A 21,882-nucleotide genomic window follows, 5' to 3' on the forward strand; every position below is an offset into this window, starting at 1 on the left:
AAAAAAAACGAAGTCCAGATGACATGATTCAACCTTTTTTGTTGTTATATACCTGGATGACTGAGAAAACAAACTTTGTGTTCATTAGTTTTTCTTTCCACTGTCGCCTTCATGCTCGCTCAAGATGAGAGTTCTGTGATGGAGTTAAACTCAAAGCTGCTCCCCAGATAAATAATGTTCAATTATTATTTTATATGTGAATGTTTCTGTTCAGGCCCTGAGACGACTTCTGTTGTGACTTGGTGTGATATATATATATATATATATATATATATATATATATATATATATATAAGCGATTTGATTAAATCTGAGTGATTTATTTTATTTGATATAACGAGTCTTATTCACGGCTTCTGTGGTTTGGACGGTCAGTTACAGCTCGTTGCTTCTCAAGTGCAACAGTTGAGAAAAAGGACAACTTTATTTTGAAAGGACATTAGTTTACCACCATTATCCAATAAAACGTTCAGATTAATTAGATGAATATTTCCAAGTGAATAAATATAAATAAATATCTAGACTGGCTGCGTCAACAAAAAGAAGTTGAAATATTGTTTTAAATACATTTTTTGTATTAAAGTATTTCAACTTGTTTATTGTCAGTTAAAGTAAAGGGACAGACTTTGGTTCAAATTGAGCAGAAAATAATTTTATTTGATTTTATTTCATATTTTTCTTTCATGTTTGATTTAATTGGGGATTTTGCTGCACAACTTTTTTTTGTCTCGATTTAGGCACTAAAATTAATTTAAACTCAAAGCCAAAGATTTTGAGTGTTGTGTAAATGTAAAAAAGTATAAAGCACTGATTTGTGAATCTTAAACTTGTTTTATTTACAATAGATCAGGACTATTCAACTGGCGGCCCATGGGCCACTTCAGTCGGGCCCACCAATGAGTTCATTACAAAATGGGGGGGTTGCTTGTGTTTTATGTTCAGTTTATTACATTTATGACTCAATGCAATCAACCAAACACATTTAAAATAACAGATCATTGTAATACTTGGTTTATTTACAGAATGACTAGTCGCTGGATGTCCGGCCCCTGAGCTGCTGCCCCCCTGAGCAGTTTAGTGGAAGATCCCTGCTGTAGATATTAGTATCAAAAATAATAATAAATGTAACATTTTTAGTAAAAATGAGAAAAAGTTTGATGTGAGCAACAGATCTGAAAATAATGAGCCACCAACCACATTGATGTTTTCACAGATAAAATGTAACTTCATGTTGTCTACCCAAACATCTGTTATGAGTTTTTGTAAAGATGTTTTAATAAAGTAATATTTTTATTTTATTTTTATCTTCTTAAGTCCACGATGCGCTGATGGCAGTGATCAAACGGATCTTTGTGACGGACTTTCCTTTGAAAATCTGCAGCTGAAAGAATATTAAAGACCTGAGAGATCGGGCACGGATATACCTGCACGTGCGTGCGTGTGAAGAGCTCCTTTAAAAACAGATGAAAGTGCTGACACCGGCAGTCATTCAGGCTCTCTGTGCCCCCCCCCCCCATCAAACATGCATTAATGATCCAGCTCAAACTGCGTCGTCTCCTCGGCGCTCCGAGCTCATTCTGCACAAACCCCGTCCATCAGTCACACTCGGTCAAACCTTTTCTGCATCCGTTCAGAAACAGCAGCAAACATCAAACTAATCCTGTTATTGAAACGCGTTCCTCTCTTCAAACCTCTCATCTGAGTTAGACCAGAGGCGTGCACATTGTTTGAGCTCTAAACAGGTTTCTGCCTCTGGTGCTGTGGATGCATCAGACACACCATCACGCTGCTGTCTGCAGCCGTGTGTGTTTATTAGCAGGAGAAACATTTCGACGTCTTAAAAATACAGTTTCATTCTTAACCGTTTAAATCTACGCGAGAACAGGACTCTTTTTAACATATTTTTTAAACTTTTAATTTCTAACTTTCTGCAGATCATCATCCTGGCTGGTTCAGATGTGCTGAATCATCATTTAATAATAATAAATACTCAAAGACGCTCTGTACGTTAACTCCTCTGAAGAAAAGGAGAACTTCTGCAACGTGAAGTATTTAAACATTAAAGGCCTCAAAAGAACGCTCATCACTTTTCATGCAACAGTTTGGAGCCAAGATGAAGCCGTTTTGGTCAAACCTCACAAATGCAGTTACGCATAATTTCATGCGACGTCACAAGATGATGCTCTCAGGATGAATGATGTGAATGACTCTCAGCTACTACCACTCCAAGTTTGAGTTCAGAATCTGTACAACTGAGTTGTGAGCCAACAAAGTTCAGTCAAGTCCTCTGGACGGTTTCGTTTTGTTGAAATGTTTCATCTTTCATCCAAAGGACTTCATCAGCCCGAGGACTGAAGAAACCATCTCATCACCATCAAACTGGTTGACCCACTATGTGAAGAGGCTGAGCTGGTTGTGGCTCCCCGGACCGATGAAGACTTTTGGATGAAAGATGAATCGTTTCAACAAAAAGAAACTGTTCAGAGGACCCGACTGAACTTTGTGGGATTTGTACCTGGATTATTGAGCATGAATTAGGATGAGTTATGAACCAGTTTTGTGTTGGCTAGTGTTGATCTGCTGAGGTAGCCACTTTAAACTGGGCTCAGTTCAAACGTTAATCAGTTGTAGATGCACATTCAGTCATTATTTTTATAAGAAAATGTTTTTTAATCATCTGTTCAGTGGTTTATAAGGTGTTTTCTTCCTAAGTAACCCTTGAGGTATGAGCTGTGAATGACTCTCTGCTCCATTAACTTTTCAATCAATACGTGTAAAACTGAATCATTTGTGTGTTTCTAAGGTCACTGGCCGTGAAGGTCATTTAGAATATGGTGGTTATCAGAATGTGTTCAGGTGTAGAGTTTTTGTTTGTGTCTGTAAACCTTTAATGAGCAGGTGGACTTGGTTGTATGAACATTCGTCCCTAAGCTACCTGGCTAAGACTGGCAGCAGCTCAAACTGGTCTGGTAATAAAACCACAGACGTCAAAGAACAATCAAAAATAAATAATAAATAGCTAAAATAAAAACCAAGAGAATAACACATTCACACACCAGGAAACTATTACATCGATTAAAACATTTACAAACAGATGTTGAATTTAAAAGGAGAGAAGAGAGCAACATCTGTAACTTCAAGTATTTCTGAAATAAATTCCAGTCTGATGGAGCAGAAAACTGGAGTGGGTTTTCCTTTCAACTTGGATGAAGATGGGGTACAGTTAATAAAATTTAATTATGTACATCTACTAATTATTCTCTCAAAGTTTCAGTGATGTCTGTTCAGTAAATCATGAGATATTTTGCTGACAGAGTTAATTTTATTGAACGTCTGTTTGTAAATGCAGCTTTAAAACAATCCATTTGTGCTCAACTGGAAGTGTTGGGCATCATTCTCTGCTACGACCGCACTAAACCGTAGGTCAATGTCTGTCAAACTGACTGACGTCACCATTTTTATGCTTTCACCGGCGGCAATAACTCGCGAAGCAGCTGCTTTTTGTACGGTTATCTAGTCCTGATGCACCTTCAACCAGCCTCTCAGTCACCAGAGCTGGTGGAGAACCGTCCTTCTTGCACGCTCAGCAGAAAGATCCAGCTGAGGCTGAACAATGTTTCTACTCACAGACATAGAAACTGAATGAGTTGCACTGGCGGCTGCAGCCACTTCAGCTTTTAAAAAGCTGGAGGCTAAAGTTTATTGCAGCTCAGCATTTTTGTAGGACATCTGAAATCGTGTCCAGCTCCAGAATGTGCTCGTTAATAATGGATCAGCTGCAGTGTGGAGGCACATGGGCCTGCCTGCCTTACAAGCAGTTACTTTGCAGTTTCGCAAATATTTCTGTTGCTTAATCATTTTAAGAGCAACTGCATAAAATATTTGTGTTTTTACAACAAATATATGAGTTTTCAGTGAAAAAAGTTAAATAAATAAAAAAAAACAACCTTGACCTGGAAAGTGCAAAAGCTTTTCAGCAACTCTGACCTTCAATTCCAAAATCAATCCCTACGACACAAAACGTCCATCCATCCTTGAGTAGAAGACGTGCAGCCATCCTTCTACCAAGCAACACACTCCAGCTACTCCTGTGGACCCCAAGACGTTCCCAGACTCAGGGGGACAGTCTCTCCATCAAGGTCTAGGTAGCCTCGAGTTCTCTGTCCAGTGAGATGAGTCCATAAGACCTTCAGGGGATCCATTACGCATCCTGACCACATGCCTGGACCACTGCAGCCGACTCCCTTCAGAGCAGGAGAGCTCCCTAATCTTCAAGGCTGAGGTCGGCCATCCTACAAGAAGCTCAGTCCAGCTGCGGGTATCTGGGATATCTGTCAGGACTTATATCTACCACATAAAGTACTTAAATGTACTTACATAAAGTACATACTGTAACTTCAAGGTCACAAATACGTGACCTTGAAGTTACAGTAACTGGGTCCTCAAAATGCAGTAAAAAATGAGAAAATCTCTCTGTACTGCTAATGCATGTTCACAAAAAAGCAAGACAATACACAAATGCTAGTATTTATTGGATTGCACCTGCAGGACTTGAGTTGAATATGATGTCCTTACAATGACTGAAGTCCAACTTCCAAAATAAAATGAAGCCAACATGAGAGCTTCAGGGTAAAAGCATCATGTAACAAGTATCATATATTTGAAATCAGCAAATAAAACAGTGCATTACAGTAAAATTCATTGAGAAGCCAATCAATGTGCCTTTATGGTTGGACCTATATTTATGTCCTCCAAGTCACAGAAGAGTCCCCAATGAGCTAAAACGTGTCTAAACACCTAAATATCCGAGTCCTTGGTCCCGGTCCGATTCAGTGTTTTTATGTTTGGTGTCAAAACTTCTGCAGAACACCGTTAATAAACACCTGGGGGGTGTTTTATCCTTTCTCTTTGTTTTCACCAACACAAAATAGTGATTTATTAACTGAAACTTAGAGTTTAAACTGTTTTTCTCAAAAAGAATTAGAGAATCAGTTTTCATGATAGTTAGAAACAAGAATCTGCAAACGTCCTGCATTTCTCTACAACACCAGAAACAAAACAGTTTTTTAACAACACTTGGAACAATGCAGTGACTAACTGGGAGCAAGTGATTAGGATGAATCAGCAGGAGACCAGATGAACTCTGAGCCCTGACGTGAAGGGATGAAGCCGGCTTCTGTCCTCTCTGATCTCTTGAAGCCGACTCGTTTTGTTTCTCCTGTTTGGAACAGCAGATCACTTTTAATTTCCCATCTCTGACTGTGTGTGCTCTCCTTCCCCGTCAGGTCTTTTCTTCTCTGCTGCACAGATATTTAATCAATTCCACAGTTGCTGTTGCTTCCGCTGCAAAGCCGGTCCGTCTAATTTAAATGTGAAGCATTTAAAATGTCAATTACAAGCTAATTAAATTAATGGCACAATGTCATTTAGCCATTTTGCTCCTCTTGCCCTGAGCAATGGATAAATTGTTCTCAGCCCAGGAGAGGAAAGAGGCTAAGTGTTTAATACAGCTGCCTCTTCACTCGCACAAACACATGCAGACACCAAGACCCCACCTGACACCGGGGGGTAGAGAGGAAGATGAGGATTGCACGGAGGGATTATGGAGGAACGTTGGAAAAAGAGGGGGAAAGGCAGATTAATGGAGGCCAAAACGAGAGAGGGAAATATGACTGGAGAGTTGTACAAATGATTAAAGATGAAGGTTGAGGTGGAGCATGAAAGAAAAGGACAGATGAGAAAAAGAATCAAAGTTAAGGAGAGGAAGGAGGAGGTGGGAGAGATCAAAAGCAGGAAATAATGAAAGGAGATTAAAGAAGGAGAGTAAATTAGGAAACAGATTGAAGATGAAGTGAAGAGAAACTAAAAAAGACAAAGAGAGAAGCAGAGAGGAAAGCAACAAAAACAGTTAAAAAATTCAGGACATTTGTTAAAGAAAGAAGTTAAAGATGGAGACTGAAGAGGATGAGATTAAAAAACAACAACTGAGGTTAAAAAAGGGACGAGTAGAAAAAGTGCTAGCTTAGTTTAACAAAATAAAAGTGTACTGTAGAAGAGAAGCAGGTAAGGAAGAGTCGGGAGGAAGAGGAGCGAGGAGCAGTACGCACTCCTTACTCAGCGAGAGTCCAGCACAGCAGCTAAATGGAGTATTGATTCAGAGGAGATGAGATTTCAGAGGAAACTCTGAACCAAAGTCCATCCTTTGATGTGGGCCGAGTCCACTCACAGGAGGCCAGAAGTCAGCAGAGAAAACATCACCATCACTGACGCCAGGGGCAAAAACATCACCATCACTGACGCCAGGGGCAAAAACATCATCACTGACCCCTGGGGCAAAAACATCACCATCACTGACGCCAGGGGCAAAAACATCATCACTGACCCCTGGGGCAAAAACATCACCATCACTGACCCCTAGGGTCCAAAACATTACTATCTCTGACCCCTGGTGCAAAAACATCACCATCACTGACGCCAGGGGCAAAAATATCACCATCACTGACCCCTGGGGTCCACAACATCACCATCACTGACCCCTGGTGCAAAAACATCATCACTGACCCCTGGGGCAAAAACATCACCATCACTGACGCCAGGGGAAAAAATATCACCATCACTGACCCCAGGGGCCAAAACATCACCGTCACTGACCCCTGGTGCAAAAACATCACTATCACTAACCCCTGGAGTCCACAACATCACTATCACTGACCCCAGGGGAGAAAACATCACCATCACTGACCCCAGGGGCCAAAATATCACCATCACTGACCCCAGGGGCCAAAACATCACCGTCACTGACCCCTGGGGCAAAAACATCACCATCACTGACCCCTGGGGCTAAAACATCATCACTGTCCCCTGGGTTCCAAATACAGTATTTGTACATGTAGCAGTTTAAATTATACATGTCCATACGTACTAGTTACTTAACCGGCAGTGGTGGGCAGAGTTCCACTAACCTGCTAACAGCTAATAGCAGAACTAATTATTTGTTTAATAACAAAGTCCATGCTCAATAATCCAGGTAATAATCCAGGTATACAATCCAACATTCTTCAGTCAGGTCATCTGGACGGTTTCTTTTTTTGTGCTAAAACGTTTTGCCTTGGATCCAGAAGGCTTCATCAGTCAAGGAAACACACAACAAAACTGATTCCTCCCCCAACAGCTTCCTCCAAAGTGGAACAAACCAGTTACGTTGGTGCTAAGATGGTCTCTTTGGTACGCCCCTCCTCCATTGCCGGCCCTCTTCCTTGTTGACAGTCATGTCAAACTGGTTGAATTTGTTTAACACGTTAGGTTTTTTTTTGGCTAACTTTGGAAACCATTAGCAGAATAATCTTCTGTTAAATTAAGTTTTATAACTTTAGGTTTAACAAAACTCACGAGCTTGTTCCTGTCTGTTGTGGGCGTGTCTCAAATAGTCTGTTAGGCACACCACTGGCTGACTACGTGTACACGTATTACACTGAGAAGACTGAAGTCTTCCTAGAGGTTAGTGATTCTGCTATTTTTTTATGTGTTCAGTAGTTTATCATTAGCTAAGCTAATTTTTTACTTTGCATAATATGGGTTAGGGAAGCTTGCTTAGTTATCCGTGTCTGCCACTTTTAACTGGTAATTATTATCAAGTACTAGAAATGTAGTACCTTGCAAATACCAAAAACATATTCAAGTGTAAGTAAGCAAGATACTTTTTAACACAGTCTGGTCCCAATAGGTACCATGTACTTATTTGACATGTACTGGTACAGACCCAGTTAATACCACATGTCTACTGAGTAAATTATGTAGGCCCTACTATGAATTAGGTAAATATAAAGTACTTACCATGTTGTATTATACATTTCTGCATTTTTTTCTTCTTCTAGTGAAACAATTTTTTACTTTCCGCAATAAAGTTTTTGTTTATTATTATTTTTAATTTTACCGTCCTCAAATTATCTATAAAACTTTAGTGTTTTAGCTGAATATTTCAGGTAATTGCTTCTTAAACACATTAATGCTTTTAGAAATAGGTTCCAAGTCAAGAATCATTTTCTCTCTGCAGACGTTCTGCGTCGCCTCTAATCCAACTCAACCACTGCAGCTTTTCTGGCTTTTTCCAACACTGCTGCTTTATTTCCTGTTGAGTTTTGTACACAACATGTAATTATCTTGGTAATAGATTTCTGTCTAATGACCACTCCGTCCTGCTGTTTAGAGCTGCAGACGCTTCACAATCCAACAATCAATACAAACAGATCATAAAGGGAAACCGTGGTGTTGATGGAGAGAAGAATGGCCCAAGGCAGCGGGCTAATTAGCTTCAGCTCCTCTGGTTGCTGAGAAAAACCACTAAAGTGAAGTCTCAACATGAAGGTTTTCCCAGAAGCTGCACAGGGCTGGAGAAGTGTTTCCAGGTCCATGATGGAGGTCAGAACTGAACGTTAACACCCGATCGTGTTTTGTTTAACACTGAATTTACCTGAAAGCCTAAAGACGCACAGGAAGTTGATGAACAAGTGAAAATGGGACAAACTATTTCATATTTAAGACGGACAGAGGTCCTCGTGAAGTAAAACTCAGCTGAACGTCATGCATCAAGTGGAACTTCATAAACAGGTGTTTTTTATCCAAACATGTAATTAATCTTTTACCTAAATGTTTTAAAATCTAGGGCCACAGATAATGATTTCACAAACATCTTTTTGTAATGCAGTTTCCTTTGTTTTTAAAATGCTGCATTTCCTTTTAGATGTTCCTTTTTTAGTTTCAGTAAAACCAAACTGCTGGAGGTTTAATGAGTGGCAGTCCCTCCCCACGCTGTGATCGCAGCCATTAGGACACCGTTTTGTGTTATTAGCTATTAAATTATTTTTCTTGGTTTAAACTCTTGGAATCTTGGTGCAACTCTGCGAGCTGCAGCAACTACTGCATGCACACAGCTCGCAAAACGGTTTTCTTATTTGTGCACGGTATTTTGCCGCCAGTAGTGCCGCTTTGTCCCAACCTTAGCAGGAATCCTCAAGTTAGACTGTTTTCTGCTGGAGTACGTTTGATAAAGTCAAACTTGGACTAATCTTTCGAATGGTGGCACAGAGGTTAGGTAAGATGGACCTGTGATTGGAAAGTCGCGGGTTCAACTCCCCGGACTGATATCAAAATGTGGGTGGAACAGGCGAAGCACCCACACCTGCCTCCACCCTCATTTGCCCCCACTCTAGGCCCTTGAGCAAGGCTTTAACGCCCACCATCTGCTCCCAGAAACAGGTCTCTCTTGAAAATGAGTTCCCGTGACGAAGACTACCTGCAGTGCAGCCCATGCATCAGGGAAATGTCCCGTTCCTCCCGATTAGCCACTCCAGGCCTGTATGTAAATCAATTGCTTAAATTAATAAATTGAAGTTTAGAATACCATTATGCTGTTTGTGGATTAGAATATATAGAAACTAAAAAATTGAGTCGGGAAGCATTTAGACTTTGCTGATGAATCCCAGTAAAAACGAAAGTGATTCCTTTGTACAACAAAGGTACTGCATCCGGTACACTTTACACCCGTGGACAAACTATCACACAGCAACCTGAAGCAACGATTCGGACAAACACCCTGGATAACAGGTCAGGCTAGTAACTGTACAGTGACTGAACATAGTAAAGTTCCTCAGTAAAGAAAAATACACAAGTATTACCATAGACAGGGAAAGTTGTCAGCTAAAAACACTCTCCTGAAAAAAGAAAAAATGTTCGCCTTCTTTGTTTATACTATTATGTACATTTTGACAACACGATAATGAATAAACTGTGTAAAAATAAATTCAAACTCCAAACATTTCAAAGTGCAGTGAAAAGCGTTTTGAGTAAATTACATTTTGCTCTGTGCCTCCACGGAGAGAACACTCGGCTGCTGACAGCTGGACGTGTTTCGCTCACAACTGAATTCACAACTTAATTTAAACCTTGGCACACAGCAGAGGGGCACACTTTAACGTGTTGCGTCTTAATGTGCAAAGAGATTAGTGTGTGTGTGTGTGTGTGTGTGTGTGTGTGTGTGTGTGTGCGTGTGTGAGAAAAAGAGGAAGACAGAGATAAATAACCAAAATCTGCAAGAAAATCAGAAAGATGCGCGGGGATGACAAAGACAAATTTGCTGCCACCTCACTGTTTATACTTCACACGAGCCCTTACGCTCCAACCCAGAGAAAAATTTGCAGCATATTTATGTTTTTAAATACAATAGTTAATACCAGTAAATGCACAAATAGGACCAAACACAGCAGAACAGAAGAAACCAATGCACACCCTCACAGAAACACGTTAAATGGCGACGTGCTAACGGATAGCTTTTCAAGGCCAAGCGCTAATTACCTCCATCTTCAATCATCCTGTTAGCATTCAGTTGCTGCCGTTGCCTTATCACACACAAACACTGAGATCCAGCAGAACAACAGCAGCGTGAGCAGCCGAACACTGAAGGTCCAATCAGTGGCGCACAGTCAAACACCACCCGAGCTCCGTCACCCAAATCCTGCAGCATCACACAAACTCTTTGTTACTAATTAGCCGGGCTGAGCTCTGGCTCCGGCTTTTCAGGGTGAATTCTGACAAACATGCTGCTGCTGAATTATTGCTCTTACAGCTACCTCATTTTCTCTGGCAGTAAACTGGTTTTTATATTTATTTTTTGTTAAAATGCTCCAATTCTAAAGATTCATTATAATCAAGACCCCGTCAGGCTGCTGTAATCGGTCACCGCCCCGAGCTTTGTGCGCAGCAGAGATTAAAGGCAGCTGCTTGGAGTTTTGAGAGTGAAGTGGCTGAACAAGTGTTGGACAGAAACAAATCATCACGTTTAGAAAACCATCATCCAACTGGTTGATGAGGACATTCAAAGTGAGTCTTACTGGTACTTTCTATCTGAGCTGTTGGGAGATGAGCCGGTGACAAAACTGTAGAAAAAAACGTGTGAACGTTCCGGTCAAAGTTCACAACCCATGAGCGTCAAGTTTTTATGACATGCCCCGTTAGAGAAACGAGCCGTCACTAATCTGGGAGTGAAAACGGACCCTTCCATGAAACTAGAGTCATGCAAACACGATTGTTAGATCCTGTTTCTGTTTTTCACTTGAGGCGCCTGCCTAAACTGAAGCCCCTTCTGTCTAAAAGAAGCCTTGAGACAACAAAGTCCATGCTCAATAATCCAGGTACACAATCCAACATTTTTCAGTCGGGTCATCTGGACAGCTTCTTTTTTTGTGTCGAAACGTTTCGCCTTCAATCCGGAATCTCTTGGATTGTATACCTGGATTATTGAGCATGGACTTTGTGGTTTTCAACCAGTTTGACACGACTGTCAACAAGGAAGAGGGCCGGCAATGGAGGAGGGGGCGTGCCAAAGAGATCGTCTTATCACAAGCAGAACTGGTTTGTTCCACTTTGGAGTAAGCTGTTTGGGGAAGAATCAGTTTTGTATTGTGCGTTTCCTTGACTGATGAAGCCTTCTGGATGGAAGGCGAAACGTTTCAGCACAAAAGCAAAGAAACTGTCCAGATGAGCAGACTGAAAAATGTTGGATAGGCGTGAGACAGTAAAACACGCGTTCATCACCTCCAGGCTCGATGACTGCAGTGAGCTTCTGTCTGGAATCAGTCAGAGCTCCATCGCACGATTACAACTGGTTCAAAATGCTGCTGCCCGACTTTTAACTGGTACAGGCAAAAGAGAATACGTTACTCCGGTTCTGACCTCCCTGCACTGGATCCTGGTTCACTTTCAAATCCATTAGAAATTTTAACTTCACTATTCTTCTTATTTTAGTCGTTTAGTTTATCGTCCTTACTTCTGTGGGTTTTATGCATTTTATCCCGTGTCCTTTGCTCGTTTCGTGTCTGCTGTGCAGCACCGTGCTTGGCCTTGCTGCTGTGGTTCAGTGCTTTATAAATAAAGGGGCATGATGTTCTTGGTCGTGCACATGTTGCTGCCCACCTGCGTTTGCTTTGTCCTCACGAAACATCCGGCCAGAGTTTGACAGTTTTGGAGCAAAGATCGGCAGATTTGGACCAACGTTTTAATAATTTGTCACGTTTTTAGAGCTGGACATTTTCCTCACATGTTTAATGTTAGAAGCTGCGTCGCCACATAACAAAATGTTGTATAGTGCTTCTTTAAGTTACATTTTGACACAAAATATAATGTGCGCTAAGTGAAGGTGCACTTTCTCAACCATCAGGTAAGATGAGGGGTTGTGTTTGGCAAACAGGTGCACAAGAAGGAGGGGGTTACGCATGCGGCGAGCACGTACGTGCTCTGGCTGGTCAGACCAGATGTGGATGTTGGAGTAAAACATTTTTGGGGGATGGATGGAAATGCCCAAACTATTTTATAATTGTTTTTTTTTTTTTAAATACCTATCGTACAGACCCTCAAACGACTGCATTCTTATTGTACTGCTGATATCTGCTCTGAGAGAGCTCTTCCAAGTGCTCAAATACTGCAAGCTAATTCAAGATGGACGCCACAACCAACTAGCCAACTCAAAAATGTAACTCGAGTGCGTTTTGCAGATTTGGAGCTAAAACAAGTCGCATCGACTGCAGGTCTGGAGTTAAATATGTCATGAACCACTGGAGGTGGAGAATCATCTGATCATCAAAGAAAACTAGATTTCACACGACGTTTTAAATACGAGGCGGACAGAAAGACAAACTGAAGTATATTTAAATGGTAACTATATTTCAAACATACTTTACACAATATCCAGACACACTGCAACATTTAAATACATAAATAAACTCTGACCTTTTGTTTGCCAACACAAAGCTCTCGCTGCTTCATTATTTAAATCAGCAGCGATAACGATCAGTAATTGTTGTTTCTCTGCACCAGGAGCCAAATGCTAATCACCGAGGCGCAGACTAATGAGGTTAAGACGGTCCCACCAGTAAACAATGTGTTGATTTAAGTTAACACACAAACCGAACCGCAGCCGAGACGACCAACTTCAGTCCGTTTGTTTTCCAGCACGTCAGTCAGGGTTAGCATTCTTTCATCTGAAAGTTCCCGTCGGCCTCGAGTTTCTGTTCAAACCTTTTTAATCAGTTTCATCTGATTTTATTGACGTGCCTTGACCTCTTCAGTGACATTTAACTGTGGTTCCATTTCATTCATCCCTCATTTAGCAAACTTATTCCTCCAACTCAAGTTCTAATTCATCAATAAATAACATTTACAGCTGACTAAACTTTAATGTCCAGAAATTTACTAATTTGCTTAATTTTGGTGAGAAACACTTCGTTCTAAAATCAAATCTGCTGAAACTGTCAGATGATTTAATCTACAGGGTTAACATTTTTATTAAAGCTAAAATTAGGTTACACTGGAATACAGAAGTCATGGTTGGGTGCATTTTATTTATTTATTTGTTTATGTATCTGGAACGCTGACATTTACTTAAGATGAAACCAGATTTATGTCTGTAAGTGTCACGTTTAACGGCTGCGGTTCAAATTGTTTTTGCCTCTGAACGTCTCAGCAGAGGCCAACACATGGACTCTGAGTGTGTGTTCAGGTACGTGTGTGTGTGTGTGTGTGTGTGTGTGTGTGTGTGTGTGTGAGAGAGAGATTTATTTCTTGTTTAATCAGGTTTGGCAGAGCGGACTGAGTTCAAGCGCAGCGTCAAGCTGTATTTATGGTGTGTGTGTCTCTGAGTATTTATAGGTCTGCTCCAATCTGCGCTCCATCCAGCTGCAGTGAAGAGATAGTGGTTACACACACGCACACACACACACACGCACACACACATGCACACACCTAAATAAAATGTTAAAATCAAATTTCATTTAAAAAAAATGTCCTCCCATTTTCATTTTTTCAGAAGCGTGTAAAGATGATGGACGGATGGAAAAAAAAAACATTTTTAAACAATTAATCTGTTATTTTGTTTTGTTACAACTTTAATTCATAATTTTGTTTAATTCCTATTTACATTTCTTCAGTTTGTCAAAAAAAAAATCTAATTATAATTTTATTGTTAATTTGGTTTCTTCGTTGTTTTCTGTAAAACTTTGAGCATCTGAATTAAAATCATGCACGTGCAGAAGAACACGTTTACAGTTTAAAGGGATATTCTGACTATTTTGATGAAGGCTCCTTTGTTAATACATTTATTTGTTAAGAGCTTCTTGAACTGCCTCAGTTTGTAAAACTAAAGTTTAAATCAGATCTGATGGATGAGTTAATGAGAACAAGATCCAAGTGGACTGGCTGGGCTCTAAAAACAATCCACTCCAGCACATACTGGTTGATTCTTTTACATGGAATCAGTTTTTAAACACAGAGCACTGCGGTTATTCAAAAATACAAAAAGCAGCTAGATGTAGCACTGGATAGAAAACTGGAAGGAGTTTCTCAATAATTCAAATAAAATGATGGTGCAGCCTTGGTGGTGTAAAAGTTTAAACAGTAGCAACAATTCTGAAGCAAGTTTAAAACAACAAAACCCCATAAAAAATGGTGGAACATCCCGTTAACAGGGCATTTTAGCAGGTAAATTAAAAGGTGCAACTGAAAGTGAGTACACAAAGTTTGTTGATCAAAGCGTCTCAAATTATGCAAAAAAAAAATGCACGACAGAAATTATTATAAAATCAGAAGAGAGAATAATTTTATTGCCATTAACTTACAGCTCAGTCTCTAAATTAAATCCCCTCAGAGACGAATAAAGCAGTTAGATTTTTTTTTACGTACAGTATATATATATATATATATATACATATATATATATATATATATATATATAGCACAGATATACGTTTCATTTACATGGATGCATGAAAAACTGCCATAAAACGTTGAGACAAACTTCAGGCTGCTGGAATAATTGGTCAAAGTTTCTTTGTCGTTCACACCATGTGTGGTACATATTGTGGAACAAAATTGTGTACACAGCGTCCCAGTTATATCCAACAAAAGTGTAAATTGTAAAGGAAATCAGTAAAAAGATCTAAGATATGAACTAAGAAATATGCCAAACTTAGAATACAATATGCCGAACAACAGCAGCACGAACATGAGTGTGTGAGCAGGTGAGTACGACATAGACAAATAAATATTCAATTCAATTTATTTCTAAAGCTGCAAGTCAGAACAGAAGTCGTCTCAGGGACTGAACAGAAACATTCATCTATAAAATAATAATTAACAGAAACATTCATCTATAAAATAATAATTAACAGAAACATTCATCTATAAAATAATAATTAACAGAAACATTCATCTATAAAATAATAATTAACAGAAACATTCATCTATAAAATAATAATTGAACAAAAACATTCATCTATAAAATAATAATTGAACAAAAACATTCATCTATAAAATAATAATTGAACAAAAACATTCATCTATAAAATAATAATTGAACAGAAACATTCATCTATAAAATAATAATTGAACATTATTTATCTGAGGAGCAGCTTTGAGTTTAACTCCATCACTGAACTCTCATCTTGAACAAGCATGAAGGCGACAGTGGAAAGAAAAACTCCCTCATGAGGAAGAAACCTTTAGCAGAACCAGGATCAGGACAAGAGGACCATCTGCTTCGACCGGCTGGGTTTGGTAAGAACAGATACACAATGGCAGGTCAAGAATCACATGTTAAGATAGAAATAGTATCAAATGAAAACTATTCAGTTTTAACAATTCATGGGGGGAGTGGTGGCGCAGAGGTTAGAGAAGGTGGGCCTGTGAGCAGAAGATCGCCGGCTCAAGCCCCGGTACCGACAACATCAAAAATGTGGGTGGGGTAGGTGAAACACCCACACCTGCCCCCACCCTCATTCGTCCCACTCTGGGCCCTTGAGCAAGGCCCTTAACCCCCACCATCTGCTCCTCCGGGTGTCCTAGATGCAGCTCTCTGCTCCACAGAGAGGCTGTGGCAGCTCGGTGTCTATGGTTGCGTCAGGAAGAACATCCGGCGTAAAAATAAGTGCCAAGTCTTCGTGACAATTAGTTCGCTGTGGCGACCCCTAACGCAGGGAGCAGCCAAAAGAAGAAGAAAGAAGAATTTAAAGAAATTAGGTCAATTTGTTCTCAAGTAGTCTAAGTCTATAGCAGCATAACATCCAACCCTAACTATAGGATTTATCAATAAGGAAAGTCTTAATCCAGTTGTTTTCAACCAGTTTGACAGGACTGTCAACAAGGAAGAGGGCCGGCAATGGAGGAGGGGGCGTTCCAAAGAGACCAACTTAGCACCAACAAAACTGGTTTGTTCCACTTTGGAGTAAGCTGTTGGGGGAAGAATCAGTTTTGTGTTGTGTGTTTCCTTGACTGATGAAGCCTTCTGGATCGAAGGTGAAACGTTTCAGCACGAAAAAAGAAACTGTCCAGATGACCTGACTGAAAATTGTTTTATCTTAATCCCAGTCTTAAACTGGACAATGTGTCAGTCTCATGGACAGAAACTGGAAGTTGGTTCCACAAGAGAGGAGCCTGAGAACTGGAAGATCTTCCTCCCATTCTGCTGCTGGAAACTCTAGGAACCACAAGTAAACCTGCAGTCTGAGAGTGAAGTGCTCTGTTAGGAAAATATGGAACAATAAGATCTGTAATTTAAGATGGAGCTAGGTTGTTGACTTACCGTGCCCAAAGTCACCCCCTCCCCTCCACAACTTTTGTTGCTCCTGATCCAACTGAGCGATCACTCCTTCAGTCACAAATCAAAGGAGTTGAAGATAAAACCAAACCTGTGCACGTGTGTAGCTGTCAGTCTCGATTAGTGCACGTCATTAGACTACAAAGTGTTTTCTGTGCTTTGCTGCTTGTTAGCGGCTGATGCATTCCCCTCGTTAGCTGACGTTACATCGACGTGTGTGCGTGCGTGTGTGCGTGCGTGCGTGCGTGTGTGTCCAGCTAATTCAGCTTGAAGCCTGCAAGGCCTTTGGAGTCTGCAAACTGTCAGAGCCTCCTCCTGGATTAGAAGAGCTGTGGAGGAGCAGAGGGGAGAGGCTAAAGCTGTGAATAGTGGCGATGTAGACGAGGAGAGCGCATGAAGGCAGAGGAAAAGGTTAATTTTAAAATGAAAATGGCGAGGAGGAAGGAGGAGGCATAAAACATCTAAAGGTTGATGTTAGAAGGAGGTGAGAACTGAGACCGAGGTGGTTTTAGGAGGAACGGCAGGAAACATGAAATGGAGGAAGACTGGAGGTTGGGAGAGGTGAAGAAGAAACAAGGAAGGAGGTAAAAAGTAAAATATGTAAATGAGATTTGCTCTCCTCTTTGTTTCTGGTTCAGTGAAGGTCAGAGATTACTCAACGCTCGCCAACATATCTGGATTTTAATGATGAACATGTCCGGCAGATTCCCTGCTAATTATCTCGCAGGCCGTCCTCGTTAGCAGCAGGATGGAAACCCAATCTTTAAACTTTGTTCTCCTCTCTTAATAATCTCATTTTTCTCCTGAGTGTCTCATGCCTGCCGTCCTTCCACACCTCGTTCCTCCTGAAGACCTTTGTCTTCATCTTTCAGAGAGTTGTTCCGTCATCGTAGCTCCGGACCTTCTGCTTCTCTTTTCTTTTTCCTGGGAGGCGCAGGAAGCAGGAGCCACCAAACCTTTTATTTCTCAGTTTTACACAGTCGGGTCTTGGTTTGTTTAATCTTTCATTCTCTTAAGGACTCGGAGGCAGCGGATCGAAGAGGGTCATGATTTTAGGGTCATGTGTGATCTGGACTCCAAGGATTTATTTTCTTTGCTTTGTTCAAGTTCTGATTTAAAAGCAGCTCATTTTAAACCTTCTCAGTAAAAGAACAAGCGTCATCAGTGAGGGGGTCTGAGCAAAGCAACAAATATTTATATGAAACTAAAACATTTTAGTGCATCCATTACCGCTCCCTGATGACGAGACGTGCAGCTCCCCTCCGCACTAATGAGGCTCTAATTGTGAATTTCCCTCCACAGGTTAAAACTTTTACACGCTCCATTTGAACGCTCTGAACATCATGGATGCAAAACTAAACACTCCCATCTCCCAAAGTTTGAAATATCTCCATCCGTTATGAAAACAATTTGTCCTCACCACTTATGCTGTCATCTGTAGGAGCTGGAAACAAGTTTTATCTGTTTGTGTGCAAATATTTTAAACCGTTCTCACTAAAACGATCACTTTTAAAGCTTTCAGTCTCACTGCAGTCGTGTCGTCTCGCCGGCAGCAGCAGGTCAGCGAGACGGTTCCTTCAGTTCTGCAGCAACACTTCTCACTTCAGTCAGTCTGACGTGTAAACAAATCAGCTTTTTGTTTTCTAACCAATTTTCAGAAGCAGAACAAAAGAGCCAACAAAACCGTTAAGCAGCAGGATTTTGTCTTCCCTGAGGGGGGTACTTTGAACGCAGCTCGGATGAATCGGGCGAGCTTATGTTCTCATTAAAATAATTGGAGGAGCAGCCAACTCGCTGGCTGGCTGCTCGATGAGTCTGACTCGAGAGGAGGGGAGGAAGTCTGCAGACACGAGCAGAAAGCCAGATGTTTTATTCCAGCTGTAGATGCACATTTATTTCACAGTTAAACCTGAATGGGTGCTCTCACTCCCAGAAACTCAGTGAAATCTGATTTGCTGCTGCCGCTTCCTTTCCATCCTCATCTCCTGCTCAGTGTGGTCCTTCGTCCTCCACCCCCGCCTCCGTTATCACTACTTTAGTTCTTTAAGACGTTTTGAATCTTAACTTGCTCTCACTTTGAAAATAAATCAGAAGTCAAAACTTCCTTTAGAACTGGATTTTTAGGGGAAAACAAAGTTTAATTTGAGGGAACAAACACGTTTGTTGTGTTGATGTATTTGTGGAAGTTACGATTTAGATTTGGGACTAAACAACTAAACATATTTATTTCTGTCCCTCAGAAGACTAACTTGAGCGAATATTGACCACCACTATGTGACAACGCTCCGCTCATTCAGGAAACTTTGATACATTATATAAAGTAACATTACAATCACATTTCCCATAAGTTTTATTAATTCTCTAAAATTAGGCCTGTCGCTATAAACAAATCAAAGCATGATAAAAGAAAATGATCAACCTCATTTTCATTTATCGACTTTATCGTTTCGTCGTGTCTCTCTTTCTACTGAAGACACTGGATGAAAAAAAGCTTAACTCCGGTGTTTTCCACTGACCCCTCCCTTTCTATCGTCTTTTAAATCCATTTGAACCAAAATCACATTTTGGATCGTTAAAAGCAGCTAAGCTACGAGCTAAGCTAACAGGCCGACCTCGGGGAAAAACCTCCGTCTTGTCGAAGCTCCAAAATTCACGGTTGAAACTCGTGCCTTCGTGTAAAAAGTTGTTTCTCTCTGCAAAAAGAAGCTGAGAACTTGTTTACTGATAATTTTTTTAAGCTTTATGTAAAAAACAATGCTTTGCTAAAGAGCTCAAACCAAACACAGTGTCCACCATTGTGAGAACTGAAAACAGGAAGGAGACACAGCCCATGTCACGTCAAGGGGCCTCCGTCCCATTTTTCTTAAAGAGACACACTGCTCGCTCCCTCACTATCCATCCTTCAGTTCAAACTGTCTTATACTGAAAAAAGGTACTAGAGTCAAAACTAATTAAACTTTTTTCTTAAATTTGACAATAATTATTAATTATTGTCAAATTTCAAGCAATATTATCGTTTATCACAAAAATTTCTGAAACAATTAATCGCCCAGCAAAATTTATTATCGTGACAGGTCTACTTAAAATCATTGTTCTTTTTAAGTTCTGCTTTTGTTGATGGCATTATTTTTCTCTTCTGGTTTTAGCTTTTAGCTAGCCTTTTATTACTTTTAGTTTAGTGATTTAGCTTCTAGCTCTCCCTTTTTTTACTTCTTGTTTCAAGATACTCTTCTGCTACATTTAGCTTCTACCATTTTGCTTCTTTTAGCTACTGTTCTTAACCCACTTTCAACTTTATCAGCAAATTTATATAAAGCCATTCTGCATCCAGAAATTGCATATCTTTAAAACTGTTGTCCACTGTTGTCATCATTCTTTGTTAAATCAGGTCTCTCTTGTAAATGAGTCCTCGAGGCTCAATGGGATTTACCTGTAGAAATAAAGGTTGAACGAATGAAAAAACACAATTTGGGGGGCTGAGATGGGGTAGAGGTAGGGCAGCCAACCTGGGACCAGAAAGTTGCGGTTCAACTCCCTGCCATGTCCACATGCCGTGGTGTCCCTGAGCAAGACACCCCATCCCTAACTGCTCCCCAGGTGCTCAGTAGCTGCTCACTGCTCCACCTGACTGTATCTCGGTTGTGATGCGGTACATGCAGATAACTCATTTTGCCATTGAATGGGAACATACGATGACGACAACACATGGGACTTTACTTGTACCTACTCCATCCCCAAAGACAGAAACATTAGTTTATGTTGTCACATTTTATGGGAGATAAGACTTCATGAAGTCTAATTTTTGAATGAAAAGCATGCACTTGAATGAAAATACGCCTTTGTGCATCTTAATTTATGTACATTTTGCAAAATCCAGTAATCAACATATTTTTTGCTGTATAAGTCGCACTGTTTTGCATAAATTTGCAAGTTCCGCGACTTATACACCGAAGCGACTAATATACATTTTTCCCCATAATTATAACCCAATTTTTGGCTGAGATCTGACGATTTCATTCATTCTGCCATGGAAAATATTGAACACAACCATTTTCAGCCGCTAGAGGGCCCTCGAGCAATATGTCAAGCCAAGCGTCTCATTAATAGGTAAAAGTGGCGATTAATGAGACACTTGGCTTGCCATAGCCTGCCGCCTTCGTCTCGCTCAGGAACTTCTGGAGCAAACGTCAAATCAGCTGCATTTTGCTGCACCGCACAGGTGAAATGAAGCTGTTTTGACCAATATAGTGCATTTATTAAGGAAAAGTTCAACTGAGACGCACCTTTACTACAATATCGAGCAAACAAATAATTGTTTTTAGGCGTTTATCTTGTTAAATTTAGAAGAAATACACATGAAGTCCTCCCTCTGCGCGCTAAAATCTAGATGGACTTTGACTTTTTGGGTAAGGTGGGTCCTTGTTACCGGCTGGCTTTATGTTTAATTTGTGATCTGATTAGTTGTTGTTGGCTTTTGATATTAATAAAATATATTTTTTGACGTGTACCCGTCTGCAGTTTGTGGAGCTGAGTCTCCATCTGGTTGTTGTAACTAACCATCTGCTGCAGCAGGTTCACATAAGAATCAACTAATCTCCAACTGGCAACTTCCTCTCTGCAAGTTCAGCACATCAGATTTTTATTCCAAACCAATCTGCACTTTTGTAAAAGTCTGATTCAAAGATAGATTGTGTTTAACCTGCTTCACAACTTATGAACCCCTTGACGGTTTTTATTGTGAAGTTCATGTTCAGGAATTAAATTATTTTAAATAAAGTCTGAATAATCAAATAAAATTAAATAATATTTCTGACAGACTGAACAAGAACTGAGACCAAAGTTCATCTAAAGTTTGAACTCTTGGACCAAAAGCTGCATGATGTGATGGAGTGAAGCTGAGAAACGCACAAACAAAATATTTCTAAACAATTTCTACGTTTTTATTTGACTAAATAAAATCCCAGTAGTTTAATCATTTTTTGTAAGAGAATATTAAATTGTTTTCAAAACTCGTCTTTTTCCACTTTGCATTGTTGGAAAAAAAAACTACTTTAATTCCACTTGGCCTTATTTATTTTTTTTGTCTTTATATGTATTGTTAAAATATATTTACGGATATTTTTGTATAAAATAAAGGATTTGAGTGTGAGCAGCATGGCGCTCTGTTCCGGTTTGTCAGTGACACTCAGGTCGACCTGGACCTCCAGAGTAACCCACAAGTCTTCATGGATCTCCAGAGTAAC

Source organism: Nematolebias whitei, chromosome 7, assembly GCF_014905685.2.
Source record: "Nematolebias whitei isolate Nwh7 chromosome 7, NemWhi1, whole genome shotgun sequence".
Classification (NCBI taxonomy): domain Eukaryota; kingdom Metazoa; phylum Chordata; class Actinopteri; order Cyprinodontiformes; family Rivulidae; genus Nematolebias; species Nematolebias whitei.